Here is a 13,401-nt window from a genome sequence, read left to right on the forward strand (position 1 = left end):
ATCACCTTCTCTATGGTCTATTCATAAGATCTTCTATATTCACACATACCATGTTACAATACCATAACCTTACATACCATGTCCTACATCTCAGAATTGAGATCTTACATATATACCAAAACCTAAGACCAAATGTGTAGGTCGGCTAATAAAGAATATTACAATAAAATCAATTACAAATAAGTCAAGATGCGATGCATCATGTCGGCTCAATGTAATTACAACAATACCAATTGATTAAATCATCTCCATAATGTGTCATGATGATCTAGAATAGATAATGCATGTCAGTCCATAACCTAGACTAATTTACTGGTAACAACAAATATGTCAACCCAATTAGACCAATAACCAAAATACCAAAACCAAGTGTCCAAACCATGTCTTCGACATAACCAAGTGATCTCCAGATGATAACAAGTCATCCTTAGTGCCGGTGAACAATATAACTTGTCGGTGAACTAAATACCGGTGACTGTGCATAAGTCACTAAACTTGCCGATGAACATAACCAAGGATCTCCAAAAGGATAAGTGTTGATAAGTGTTGACATCAATGACAAAACCAATGCAACACATCCATAATACCAACAATCTCCCCCTTTGGCATTGATGGCAACACAAAGATGGAAAAACATCTAAGTGCCAAAACAAAATGCCAAAAACCAAAAACCAACAATCTCCATAATAGATCAATACCAGAAATACCAGAAATCAAAATACTAATACAGAGTATATATCTCTCCCCCAATGAATAATATCTCCCCAAAGGATAATGTTGTTTTTCTATAAATATCTCTCCCCCTTTGACATCAAATGCCAAAGCAATACAAATACCAGATACAACCAGTTCATAGAACCAATTACAAATACCAGCTGTTATAACCGACTACTCCCCCTGAGAAGTATCTCTCCTCCATCAAAGCCAGAAAAAGGTTTCTTTGTAAATTTTGTCGGTTTGATGCCAATCATCAGCTGTCTAGGTCTTTACCGGTGAGGGTATAACTCCAAGCTGCTCTCTGAGATATTCAAAAATTTCCTTAGGCAAAGGCTTACTAAAGATATCTACAATCTGCTCTTTAGTATTCACATAAACCAATCTCTCTTCTTTTACTTCAACATTCTCTTTCAAAAAATTATATTTGATAGAAACATGTTTAGTTTTAGAGTGAAATACCAGATTCTTAGATATATCAATTGCTGCTGAATTATCACAATAAATGATTATAGGTTCTTTGCATTTTACCTTTATGTCCTTCAACATTTGCTTAATCCATAATACCTGAGTATAATTAGTTGTTGCTGCAACATATTCTGATTCTGTTTTTGATAATGATGTACAACTCTATTTCTTGCTCAACCATGAAATCAATCTGCTACTAAGAAAGAATGCCCTACCGGTGGTGCTCTTTCTGTCATCTACATCTCCTGCCCAATTAGCATCGGTGTATGCACATAAATCAAAATTTTCATCTTTAGGATACCATAAACCAAGATTTGTTGTGCCTTGTAGATACCCGAAAATCCTTTTCACTGCTGATTCATGATTTTCTCTAGGATTACTCTGAAATCTTGAAACAATACACACTGCATTCATTATATTAGGTCTTGTTTGTGTCAAATACAGTAAACCTCCTATCATAGATTTGTTTCTTGTCGGATTAACAGGAGCTGAATCATCCTTCAATGACAATTTATCAGTTATAGTCATAGGAGTACTTACCGGTTTAGAGTTTTCCATACCAAATTTCTTCAGCACTTCCTTCAAGTACTTTTTTTGACATATGAATATACCTTTATTAGTCTGTGAAATCTACAATCCTAAAAAGAATTTTATCTCCCCAATCATAGACATTTCAAATTCTTCCTGCATCTTATTAGAAAAGTCTTCACACAATCCATCTTGTCCTCCAAAAATGATGTCATCAACAAAAACTTCAATAACCAAGATGTCTTCATTAGTCACTTTGAAATATAAGTTGCTACCAGCATTACCTTTAGTGTAACCAAGCTTAAAAGATATTCGTCCAATCTAGCATACCAAGCTCTAAGAGCTTGCTTCAATCCATATAAAGCTTTTCTTAATCTACAAACCATATCTTTATCATTTGTCAATGAAAATCCATCAGGTTGTTCAATGTAAACTTCCTCTTAAAGATCACCATTCAGAAATGCACATTTTACATCCATTTGATATACTTTATAGTTCTTGTGTGCTGCAAATGCAAGAAATAATTTGACTACCTCAATTCTAGCTACCGGTGCAAAGGTTTCATTGTAATCAATTCCCTCTTTCTGTGAATATCCTTTACACACTAATCTTGCTTTGTTTCTGATTACCTTACCATCTTCATTAAGTTTATTTCTGAATACCCATTTAGTTCCAATTACATTTTTATCTTTAGGCCGGGGAACCAATGTCCATGTATTGTTCTTTTCAATTTGTTCTAATTCATCTTCCATAACTTTAATCCAATGTTTATCTTCACATGTCTCAATAACAAATGCTGGTTCAATTTGAGAAATTAAACATACCTCTTCATTTGCCAGTCTTCCTCTTGTCATAACTCCTTGATACTTATTCCCAATTATCTGACTTTCAGAGTGATTCAGTCTTACATACCTGAGTGTGTTCACTTGTTGCTGTTCTTCAGTCACTTTGGAATTATCTGATGATGCCGGTGTGACTGGATCATTATTTTGTACTGGTGCACTTTGTATAGGTTCATTTGTGATCATCTCAACTGTCGGTTCAGAATCCATAGACCTTGAATTTCCTCTAAAGTGTTCATCTATCTTCACATTTCCACTCTCAATGATTTTCTGCAATCTTTTATTAAAACATCTATATGCTTTGCTCTTAGATGAATAACCAAGAAATATACCTTCATCACTTCTAGGATCAAATTTATCAATATACTCATCTCTCCTAATGTAACATTTGCTTCCAAATATTCTGAAGTATTTAAGAGTAGGAATATTACCAAACCATAATTCATAGGGTGTCTTGCCAGTTTCACCTTTGATGTGAACTCTATTGAAAGTGTAAACTGTTGTATTCACTGCTTCTCTCCAATGCACATGAGTTATATTTGCTTTTGATATCATGCTTCTAGTTGCATCCAAAATAGTTCTGTTCTTCCTTTCCACAAATCCATTTTGCTAAGGTGTTCGGGGTGCTGATAGTTGTCTTCTAATTCCATTCACTTCAAAAAATGTATTGAACTCCTTAGATGTAAATTCACCTCCTTGATTTGATCTTAAACATTTGATTTTCTTACTGGTTTCATTCTCTACAAGTGCCTTGAATAATTTAAATTTCCCAAAAGCTTCTAATTTCTCCTTGAGAAAAGTAACCCAACACATTCTAGAATAATCATCAATGATTAGCATAAAGTATCTATCTCCTTGTAGACTTCTTGTTCTTGCTGGACCACACAAGTCAGTATGAATTAAATCAAGAACATCATTGGTTTTCTCAGAAATACTCTTAAAATTGTTCTAACTTGCTTTCCCATTTGACATTCCTTACATACCGAATTAAGAGGTTTTACAATCTTAGGTAAATCCCTTACTGCCTTAGATGAACTAATCTTTACAATGCAATCAAAATTCACATGACAGAATCTTTTATGCCATAACCGACTTTCATTAATATGTGCAATCAAGCATGTCTTTTCATTGTTATTCAAATGAAAGATATTACCTCTAGTCTGATTACCGGTTGCAATCTCCAAACCAGTTCCATTCATGATTTTGCATTTACCATTCTTGAATTGTAACTGAAATCCTTTTTCAACTAATTGACCAACACTCAAAAGACTATGCTTCAAATCTTCAACATAATAAACATTGTCAGTATTGTGCTTACCATCAAAAGATATAGTGCCTTTTCCTCTGATCAAACAAGCTTTGTCATCTCCAAATCTTACTAGACCTCCATTGTATTCCTGAAAATATAAGAATTTACTTTTATCACCAGTCATATGATGTGAACATCCAGAGTCTATAATCCATTCATCATTTTCTTCAATCTTAGCTACCGGGGCCTGCTCTACCGGTGGAACAATAGGTATCGGTTGATCTTCTGTTATTGCAAAAAAAGCCCATCCATTGTCTCCCAGTTATTCATCAGAATCATAAGTAACTCCTTCATCAACATAGTAACATGATTTGTCTCTATTCTTATTAAATTTGTATCTCTGATATTCAAGGGTTAGGCTTGTATGTTCTTTTAGCTTCTTCTCTCAATATTGCATGTCTGTGAGAACATCTAGATGCCATATGACCAAATTTATTGTAGTTAAAACATTTAAATGGTGCTTTACCTTCATACTTACTTCCAATAGGACCTTTAGGCATTTTCCTTGCGAATAGTGCTTCAAGTTCTTCCAGTTCTTCATTTTCCCTCCTAATATCTTCAAGTTCTCTTGCATAAAGTGCTTTCCAATTAGATTTATTAGATGATGATGATGATGATGATGATGCAGATGATGATGCTTTGAAGGCTAAATCTATTTTAATTGTAGCAACAGGACCAAATTCCTCAAGCTCAAATGATTAAAGTTTTCTAACTAAGGTATCTCTAGATACTGATGTATTAGGCATTGTTCTCAACTCATTAATAGTCGTTACTTTCATTTTGTATGCCGGTGGCAACACTCTCAAAAATTTAGAAAAAATTTCATCTTCACTTAAGGAACCTCCACAACATTGTATTCCCAGAACAATTTCATTAACCCTTTCCATAAAAGCAAAAATTCTTTCATCTTCTTCCATTTTCAAATTTTCATACTTGACCCAAAAGCATTCCAGTTTTGCAATTTTGATAGTGGTATCTCCTTCATTCAATGTCTCCAATTTATCCCAAATATATTTAGTAGTAGATCGATTTGATAATCCCATGATTTGTTGATTTGACAAGGCGCTCAAGAGTGCTTGTCTTGCATTACAATCATTCTCTTGATCCTTACCCAAAGTTGGTGGATTAGGTTGATTCGGTGTAGGACCAACATAGCCATTCTTTGTAACATCCCATATGTATTTTCCAATGCAATTCAAATGTGTCTCCATTCTGATCTTCCATATATCATAGTTAGTTCCATCAAGTTTCGGACTGTCCTTCCTGAAAAAGTTATTTTCCATAGAATCTCCTCAAGTTGTTAAACTTTTGCAAAAAGAGGACTAAGCTCTGATACCAATTGTTAGAACCCAGAGGCAACTGAGAGGGGGGGGGGGGGGTGAATCAATTTTCTATTAATTTAAACCCAAATATAACTTAATCAAACTTGATACATAATACTGGTAAACCAAACTCGATGCCGGTTAACAAATTAATAGTAAATATCAATATTAGTGAAACTTAATGCATGAGACAGAAAGAGAAACAACATCCACAATGCATAACATAGAGATTTGTACGTGGAAACCCTGTAAGGGAAAAAACCATGGTAGGAAACCTTACCCACAATTAGATGATACTCTACAGATAGTATGTGTGTACAAATGGGGTCTGCACATGCAGAAAGGCCAACCGCCTAGAGCTCACTGCTCAATCACAAAATAAGAGTCACACTGACTACAATTGGATGATTAAATCCTGATAATGTACTGCTCAAAGTAGCATCTCCAATGCTGGATTCAGTACTAGTTAAGCTCTGATAATCACCTTCTCTATGGTCTGTTCATAAGATCTTCTATATTCACACATACCATGTTACAATACCATAACCTTACATACCATGTCCTACATCTCACAATTGAGATCTTACATATATATACCAAAACCTAAGACCAAATGTGTAGGTCGGCTAATAAAGAATATTACAATAAAATCAATTACAAATAAGTCAAGATCCAATGCATCATGTAACTACAACAATACCAATTGATTAAATCATCTCCAGAATGTGTCGTGCTGATCTGGAATAGATAATGCATGTCGGTCCATAACCTAGACCAATTTACCAGTAACAACAAATATGTCAACTCGATTAGACCAATAACCAAAATACCAAAACCAAGTGTCCAAACCATGTCTTTGACATAACCAAGTGATCTCCATATGATAAAAAGTCATCCTTAGTGTCGGTGAACAATATAACCTGTTGGTGAACAATATAACCTGTCGGTGAACCAAATACTGGTGACTGTGCATAAGTCACTGAACTTGCTGGTGAACATAACCAAGGATCTCCAGAAGGATAAGTGTTGATAAGTGTTGACATAAATGACAAAACCAATGTAACACATCCATAATACCAACAATATAATGCCTTATGCAGTATCTAAAGAGTTAGGGTTGGCCTTGACGAAAATTTTTGGCAGATGCTACTCTATGGATTCAAAACAGATTCATCTGTTAGGACAAATTAAGGATGCTCAGGTAGTTCTTGCCACCCACCCAAAAAAAAAGAATTAAGTTGACTATTCTAATAGGTGACATCCCAACTAGCTATGACATGTTGCTAAAGTCGTACTTTCTATAGATATGTAGGGGGTGAAATCAAAATGGATTGGTCTCAAGCTACAATTCCAGTTAGAAACTAGCGAGTCATTCTGTAGCCTGAACCAAAGTCTAAATTCACTATTTTCCCTTCTGATGATCCAAGAGCTCAAATTTTGTATCATGAATGTCAATTTGGAAACTACATGATTATGTCCGATAATGAGGTAGTGGGAGATCCATCATGACCTAAGGGAGAAGAAAGTCTATGGTTAATGGAGTTTGATGGTAGTTGTGCAACATCAGGCTCAGGTGTAGGGATAGTGTTAAATCTGCCTTCCGAAAATCATATTCCTTTTTCTTTTAAATTGGAATTCAAAAACACGAACAATACGATCGAGTATGAGGCTTTATTGTTAGGTTTAGTTGAAGCTAAGAGACTGGGAGTAAAACTCCTGCGAGTTAAAGGAGATGCTGAATTGATTGTAAAATAGGTCAGAGGGTTGTTTAATGTAAAAAATGAAAGGCACTATCGGAATAGAGTTTGGGACGAAATCGAAGATTTTGATGCATTCTCCACTGAGGCTATTCTTAGAGAACTGAATTCTAAAGCAGATTCGTTAGCCATGTCAGCCTCCTCACGGATTCCACATCCTAAATTTGTTGATGATATTTACAGAGTAGAGTTAGTATATCGACCTAGTGTCCTAGATAACTCCGAATTCTGGAAAGTATTTGAAAATGACAAACAAATTAATAATTTTATGCAAAGTGTAGAAATATTTTCTGCTACATATGTTGAAGGTTCAGATGCAGAGTGTAAGGAATTTTCACTAGAATGAGCCAAGGAGTTGACTGAAGGAGTTATGTAATTAAAAGGTAACAAGATCCCTAAAGGTTTGGTTTCATTAGAGCGTCTATTCGATCGTCATGATGCCTACAAGAAAAATAAAGGTGACAAATCCCCTGAAGTTCAAGATGTTGGAGGTTACAAAAGGATTAACAACGGTACTGAAGATGAACCTAAATATATCAATTTGGGAAAATGTTGTATGCCTGCAGAAAAAGAGAGGTTCATTAGTCTCTTGCTAGAGTTCAAGGATGTGTTCTCTTGGTGCTATGATGATCTAAATAATTTTAGAAAGGGAAAATTCCAGCATCAAATTCCTCTGAAACCTAGAGTAAGTCCTTTTCGACAAAAGCTTAGAAGTTTCAATCCTAAGGTAGCTGAGGCCATATTTCAGGAAGTAGATAAAATGTTAAAGGCTAGGATTATATATCCCATCCATAATTCTACATGGATAGCTAATATTGGTCTCGTTAGGAAGAAAAATGGAGAAATAAGGATCTGTGTAGATTTTAGAAATCTGAATCAAGCTAGCCTAAAAGATAACTATCCATTACCATCCATGGACCACATTTCACAAATATTTTCAGGTTCCGAGATGATGTCCATGCTCAATGGATTTTTTGGATTACAATCAGATCAGTTTCTTGGAAAGTGATCAACATAAAACTGCCTTTATTACTCCCTGGGGTAAGTTTGCTTATAACCAAATGCCATTTGGTTTAATCAATGTAGGAGCGACATTTCAGCATGCTATGGATTTGTCCTTCGGTCATTTGAAGGATAAGATAATTGTTGTGTACCTAGATGACTTAACCGTTTTCTCAAAAAGAGGAAAACATCACCTGAGGGATCCGAGACAAGTGTTACAGAGGTGTCGTGAGCATTGGGTGTCCTTAAACCCAAAAAAGTTGGTGTTTGGGGTGAGAGAGGGTAAGTTGCTTGACCATATTGTTTCTAAGGAAGGAGTAAGAATAGACCCTGAAAGGGTAAAAGCAATTCAACAGCTAAGTCTACCATCAAATAGAAATGTCGTTAGATCCTTCTTTGGACAGGTAAATTTTCTAAGGAGGTTCATCCCGGATTTTGCAAAGACTACTAGGTATATTGTGAATTTGATGAGTGAAAAACAAGCTTTTAAGTGGAATGAGGAAGGGAAGAAAGGGTTCGAATCAATAAAGAATGCTATTGGTCATGCGCCTGTTCTGGTTAATCCAGGTTTTAGGAAGGATTTTGTTATTTACTGTTATGCCTCAGAGCATACTATGTCAAGAATTCTATTACAGAAGAATGAGGGTAATGAAAAAGTCCCAATATCATTCATGAGTGTACCATTGAAAAAGCATGAATTGAAATATTCACTAATGGAAAAACAAGCATATGCGGTTGTGAAGGATGTAAACCAGTTCAGGCACTATATTCCCCATTCCCATGCCATTGTTTATGTGCCTCATTTTGCAGTCAAGAGCGTATTAACACAACAAGATATAGGAATAAATAATAGAGCCTCCTGGGTGTCAAAAATTCAAGAGTTCAATTTAGATATTAAGCCCACAAAATTGGTAAGAGGACAGGGTTTGTGCAAGTTAATTGCTAAGAGTAAGGAGGAAGTGACAGAGGAATTGCCCTTAGTCTTGTTTGTCGGACTCCAGGATTCCTGGTTTGCGGATGTTGCCTACTATTTGACCTATGGAGACTGCCCAACACATCTTTCTTCAAAATAAAAGAGGAAATTGAGATTAAAGGCTGAAAAATATGTCATTTTTAATGATGTATTAAATAAAAGGGGATTAGATGGAACTTTCTTGCGCTGTGTAGATAAATCGCTCCAAGAGTCTTTGTTGAAAACCTTCCATGATGAGGCCTATGGCGGCCATTTTTCATCAACAGTAACTGCTTATAAAATTTTAAGGAATTGTTATTATTGGCTAGGAATGTTCAAAGATGCGTATGCATGGGTAGCCAAGTGTGATAAATGTAAATTATTCACAGGTAAGCCGCAACTTGCAGCGTTACCGCTCTAACCCGTGATTGTGGATGAACCCTTCAAACAATGGGGTTTGGATTTTATAGGTCCTTTGATGCCTACTTCAAGTGTAGGGCATACACATATACTGACAGCTACATACTATTTTACTAAATGGGTGGAAGCCATTCCGATACGGAAAACATCTTCAAAGGTTGTTTGTAACTTTGTCAAGGAGAATATTTTGGTTGGATTCAGAGTTCCACTAAAAATTGTGGCCGATAATGCCACTAATTTCTCTTCTTCTGAGATCTCATTATTCTGCTATGATAATGGGATATACCTTGCTCACTCTTCTGATTATTATCCATAGGGAAACGGTCAAGCTGAATCCAACAATAAGAACCTTATAAATATTATGAAGAAATTAGTGAGCAAAAACTTCAAAGATTGGCATAAAAAATTGTATAAAGCTCTTTGGGCTTATTGTACATCACCAAAAAGGGCTATTGGTATGTCACCATTTGAATTGGTCTATGGTGTAGGGGCTCAGGTAGCACTTCCTCTAGAACTTGCAGCTACTAAGTTACAGACTGTTATTGAAGACACTTACTTTCAAGATTCTTTGGAAAAATGGATTATGCATTTGATGACCTGATAGATGGAGAAAGAGATAAATTAGTAGACCAGATAACAGAGCATCAAATGAGGGTGAAGAAGGTATTTGACAAGCGGGCCAAGCCGCAAAAATTCTTGTTAGGTGATCAGGTATTGCTCTGGGACAGAAGAAGGGAACCAAAAGGAGCACACACGAAGTTCGAATTGCTTTGGAAAGGACCATTCTTGATTCATGAGGTAAAGGGGCCAAATTCATTCAATCTTGCATATCAGGATGGTACTGCTCTTCCCCTGTCTTATAATGGACATGATCTAAAATTATATCAATTATAAACAAAAGTCCTCTGTAGGTCTTGTATATAAGTTTTTGTTGCGTGTAGTTAGTTGTTGCTTTTGTTGTGTGGTGTTTCCGTTATTTCTTTTCGTAAGTATGTTTACAAAACCGAAGAGTCTGAGTTCATGTATTGGTCCTTCTCAGTCCCAGTCTCTAGTTAGAGCCAATGTTTTCCCCACTTGCATTATGTCTATTTCGCGTCCTTTCAAATTTTCTTCCTTTGCATTTTTCTTGAACCGAACCTCTCGCTTGAACCGTTCTAGAGTTCAAGGTTCAAGTTCAAGTGCGGTATGTAGTATAGCGGCTTTGTTTTAAGTAAGGCGTTAAAAGGCCTTGGTGATCATAGTTCATTAAACTTGAACTATGAACCTTTAGAGTGGTTCAAGGTTCAAGGTTCAACATGTTAAAGCAAGTCTTGTGTAAGTCACGTTTTATAGTGAGTAAACTTTGGCATGTTCGTGTGTTTTGCACTAATGCTATTTTGAACTTGAACCTTTGAACCTCTTTTTGGAAGGGTTCAAGGTTCAATGGTTCAAAGTTCGATAATTGATGACTTTGGAGATAGAGTGAGAAAAGTGTAGGCATATAGGGAATATTTTGGATTTAAAAGATGAACCTTGAGAAAATGAATTGTGATGGAAATCCGTACTTGGGAATAATCATTCCAAGCAATCATTTCAAGTAAAGGATATGGAGGAGAAAAGACTTGTTATTAATAAACTGTCAGAAATTAATCTTTTCAGCACAATTTGGCACAGATGAGTATGCAGTTTTCAAATCTTGATGAATCATGCAACCGATATTTTAGGCCAGTCCCTAAGATCTGTTTTATTTAAAATAAGTTACTTGCCTTCATTATTTGCCCAATAAGGTAAGTAGAAGATTACCGCAGGCGACATTTCTTGTTCTCGGCTCTGTGAATTCTCAGTTTTGCATGAAAGGTGAGTGCAAGTTCTTCCTCTTTTCTCGTTGGTTTTCATAATTTGAAAGTGTTATTTGATACTTGCGTCGGTTTAGTCAATTCTTCATGCTAGGTATTTTTTGATTGTAAATAAAAAATGAGACTGAAAATACCTCAAATAGACCAGAAGTCTTGGTTAGTTAGTTCCCTACTTGACATAGGAGATACTTTTCTGCCGTCAGTAGACTTAGAGGAATTCCATGAAAGTGTGTAAAATTTTGCTAGTTCCCCTTTGATGCAAAAAATTTCAGATAGTGGGTTGGTAGAAGCTGCAGTATTTCCTCCAGCTGTGTCATGTCCAGAACTAGTTTTGGAATGTATGAGCAGATATGATCCTGTAGAGAGGTGTATAAGAAACGTAGATGGTAAAGTGTTGCTTGAAATTAGTTGGGAGGTCATTTCCGTTGTAATGAAAATACAAGAGAAGAAGCAATATGAGGACTCGACGGTATGCAAGTCGCAAGGACTTTTCTCTGAGAAGAAGTCATGTTATAGGAGTGTCATTGCAAGAAATTGGTTATTGAAATTTCAAAAGGGGGGTTCAAGATTGCCAAGCCCATTAACCCGAGAGAATTTGATTCAAGAAGTAAAGGACATAGTCATTTTATTACATAGAATGCGGGGAAATCAGATAGCCTTTCACTGGGAAGATTGGATGTATTTCTTTATCCATGTCATCTTTGGCAAAAGGAGATACATAGTGTAGACATCTAAAAATGGTCAACGCTTGCGGAGTCATACTTTAACATTTGCGCATTGCCTTATTTTAGGGTTTTTGCATCGCATTAACATTTCTTCTATGTTGCGTACTTGGTTTTTATCATTTGCGAGCATCGAGTCCTTCTTCTGCATTCCTCATTTTTATCGCTTTTGAATTAGTGTTTTGTCCTCTTATCAATCTTGTCATTTTGTGATCGATTTGTCATCGATTCTCGTCCTTGTCAATCTCATCAATTTTGCGATCGATTTGTCATAGATCCTTGTCCTCTTCAATCATGTCAATTGGCACATATCAATTTGGTCTCTTTATCAATATTGGTCAATTTGTCAACCAATTTCAATTGTTTATCAATCAAATCATTTATCAAGTCAGAATCATGATTAAATTGACCCTACATCAATTATCTTTTGTCAGGACCTAATTGTCGTTCTTGCATTTCTAATTCATCTTCTAGGATTTTATGATTTATTCATTTAATCTTGTTTGTCATTTTCCCTCTAGGTTAAATAATTTATTTATTTATCCTAAGTCTTCTTGTCACAATTAAATGTTTATTTATTTGGCTAATTAATTCCTCCTCTTTTTGTAAATTAATTAATGAATGAAAAATTATCAATTAATTTACCTAATTTTTATCAATTTCCTAAATTCCAAGTCATCATTTCTAACCTAATTTTCTAATTTCTCCTAAATTCCTAAATGTCTATTTCTATTTCAAATTCTTGTCATAATCCTTGCATAGAAATTTGTCATAAATTGTCATAAATCCTTGCATAACAATTTGTCATACACTTGTCATAATTTTGCTATTCTTGATTTGAATTTCCATTCGAATCACTTTCATGCTAATCATGTCTTTTCTCCAATTTATCTATAAATTGGATGAGTTTCTTCAATCAAGAGGCCGAATCAATCATGCTTCTAGTATCTTTATGCTATCTTGTCAATCTTGCTTTCATATTATGCTTATGCACTTGTAGGTGAGATCCACAAAACAAAGCAATTTGAAGGAGAAAGAAGGACAATGGAGAATTCTTGAGGAGACATTTCACATTTGTGATGGTTTGCATTTGAATTGAATGTCTTGTTTTCCATGTATCTCTATTGAATGTAATTAGGATTTATCATTGCAATTTAGTTTTCGTGATTGAGCTAGGCTAATGTTTATATTGCTTTGATGATTTCCAGATTCCTATCTACACATAGATTGGGCAGAGTTAATTGCAGAAAGAATGCATGAGTGTTTAAGTTATTTTGGGAACAAAAATTTCCATATGTCTTCTTACCTTATCTACTGTTTAGCCTGCACTTGTCAATGGGTAGGTCTGTACCATGAAACCTGACAGAATGATACGAGAATATATGAATATCACCTGCATTTGCAGCAACACAGGCTCATTGACAATTATTACAAGGTTCATAGTATTTTCCTTGGCAGGTTGGTACTTGAGTTGAAAGGAGATATTCATAAGAGATTAACTGAGGAAGCTATGCACTTCATAAATATATA

The sequence above is a fragment of the Cryptomeria japonica genome, chromosome 3, assembly GCF_030272615.1.
Source record: "Cryptomeria japonica chromosome 3, Sugi_1.0, whole genome shotgun sequence".
Lineage (NCBI taxonomy): Eukaryota > Viridiplantae > Streptophyta > Pinopsida > Cupressales > Cupressaceae > Cryptomeria > Cryptomeria japonica.